Below are 2,713 nucleotides of genomic sequence, written 5' to 3' on the forward strand. Positions count from 1 at the left end.
AGTTGAGAATAGTTTCAGCGGTAAGCATCTCTATGCTAACCATATCAAGTATACGATTCATGCTCGACCTTTCGGTCTCATGTGTTCCGAGGCCATGTCTGCACATGCTAGGCTCGTCAAGTTTAACCCGAGTGTTCCGCGTGTGCAACTGTTTTGCACCCGTTGTATGTGAACGTTGAGTCTATCACACCCGATCATCACGTGGTGCCTCGAAACGACGAACTGACGCAACGGTGCACAGTCGAGGAGAAAAAAAATTCATCTTTGAAATTTTAGTGAGAGATCACCTTATAATGCTACCGTCGTTCTAAGAAAAATAAGGTGCATAAAATGATTAACATCACATGCAATTCATAAGTGACATGATATGGCCATCATCTTGTGCTTGTTGATCTCCATCACCAAAGCAGGTGCATGATCTTCTTGTCACCGGCGCCACACCATGATCTCCATCATCATGATCTCCATCAACGTGTCACCATCGAGGTTGTCGTGCTATCTATGCTATTACTACCAAAGGTACGACCTAGCAATATAGTAAACGCATGTGCAAACACAAACGTTAGTTTAAAGACAACCCTATGGCTCCTGCCGGTTGCCATAGCATCGACGTGCATGTTGATATTAACTATTACAACATGATCATCTCATACATCCAATATATCACATCACGCCATTGGCCATATCATATCACAAGCATACCCTGCAAAAACAAGTTAGACGTCCTCTAATTTGTTGCTGCATGTTTTACATGGCTGCTATGGGTATCTAGTATGATCGCATCTTACTTATGCAAAAACACAAGGGAGATGTGCAAATTGCTATTTAACCTCTCTCCAAGGACCGCCTTGGTCAAAACCAATTCAACTATAGTTGAAGAAACCGACACCAGCTAGTCATCTTTATGCAACGAGGTTACATGTTAGTCGATGAAACCATTCTCTCGTAAGCGTACGAGTAATGTCGGTCCGGGCCGCTTCAATCCAACAATACCGCCAAATTGAGAAAAGACTAAGGAGGGCAGAAAATCGAACATCAACATCCACAAAAACTTTTGTGTTCTACTTGAGATAACGTCTACGCATGAACCTAGCTCATGATGCCACTGTTGGGGAACGTTGCATGGGAAACAAAAAATTTCCTACGCACACGAAGTCCTATCATGGTGATGTCCATCTACGAGAGGAGATTAGATCTACGTACCCTTGTAGATCACTAAGCGGGAAGCGTTAAGAAACGCGGTTGATGTAGTGGTACATCTTCGTGATTCAAATCACCGTCGTCCCACGATCCGTCCCACGAATGATTCCGATCTAGCGCCGAGCGGACGGCACCTCCGCGTTCAGCACACGTACAGCTCGATGACGATCTCGGCCTTCTTGATCCAGCAAGCAAGACGGAGAAGTAGATGAGTTCGCCGGCAGCATGACAGCGCTCCGATGGTGGTGATGATCTGCTCCTGCAGGGCTCCGCCTGAGCTCCGCTGAAATCCGATCTAGAGGTAAAACTATGTGGAATAGGCTAGAGTTGCACGTAGCAAAGTTTTTTCACAAAAAACCCTAAACAAACAATATATATATATAGGAGGAGGGGAGGGGCTAGCCTTGGGGCACAAGGGCCCCAAGGGTGCGCTGGCCGAAGGGGTGGAGGAGGACTCCTCCTCCAATTCAGGTTGGGAAGGAGGAGTCCTCCTCTTCCTTCCGACTTCCCTCCTTTCCTTTTTTACTTCTTTCCTTTGGTATTTTTGCTTGTGGCGCCATATCCCTCTTGGGCAGACTCCACCAGCCCACTAAGGACTTGGTGCGCCACCTGAAGGCCATAGGCTCACTCCCGGGTGGGTGGGCCCCTCCCGGTAAACACCCGGAACCTATTGGTCACCCCCGGTATGCTGCCGGTAATGCCCGAAACTTTCCGGTGACCAAATGAAACCATCCTATATATCAATCTTCGTTTCCGGACCATTCCAAAAACCCTCGTGACGTCCGTGATCTCATCCGGGATTCCGAACAACATTCGATAACCACACATATAACTCAACTATACTAAAACATCATCGAACCTTAAGTGTGCAGACCCTGCGGGTTCGGAACCTTAAGAAACACGGTTGATGTAGTGGTACAACTTCGTGATTCAAATCATCGTCGTCCCACGATCCGTCCCACGAACGGTTCCGATCTAGCGCCGAACGGACGACACCTCTGCGTTCAGCACACGTACAGCTCGATGACGATCTCGGACTTCTTGATCCAACAAGCAAGACAGAGAAGTAGATGAGTTCTCCGGCAGCGTGACGGTGCTCCGGTGGTGGTGATGATCTACTCCTGCACGGCTCCGCCCGAGCTCCGCACAAATCCGATGTAGAGCTAAAACTATGTGGAATAGGCTAGAGTTGCACGTGGCAAAGTTTTTTCTCAAAATGCCCTAAACCACCAATATATATAGGAGGAGGGGAGGGGCTCCGCAGAAATCCGATCTAGAGGTAAAACTATGTGGAATAGGCTAGAGTTGCACGTGGCACAAGGGCCCCAAGAGTGCGCCGGCCGGAGGGGTCGAGGAGGACTCCTCCTCCAATCCGGTTTGGGAAGGAGGAGTCCTCCTCTTACTTCCCACCTCCCTCCTTTCCTTTTTTTTCTTTCCTTTGGTATTTTTGCTTGTGGCGCCATAGCCTTGTTTGGCTGACTCCACCAGCTGACTAAGGACTTGGTGCACCACC

This window comes from Hordeum vulgare, chromosome 5H, assembly GCF_904849725.1.
Source record: "Hordeum vulgare subsp. vulgare chromosome 5H, MorexV3_pseudomolecules_assembly, whole genome shotgun sequence".
NCBI classification, from domain to species: Eukaryota; Viridiplantae; Streptophyta; class Magnoliopsida; order Poales; family Poaceae; genus Hordeum; species Hordeum vulgare.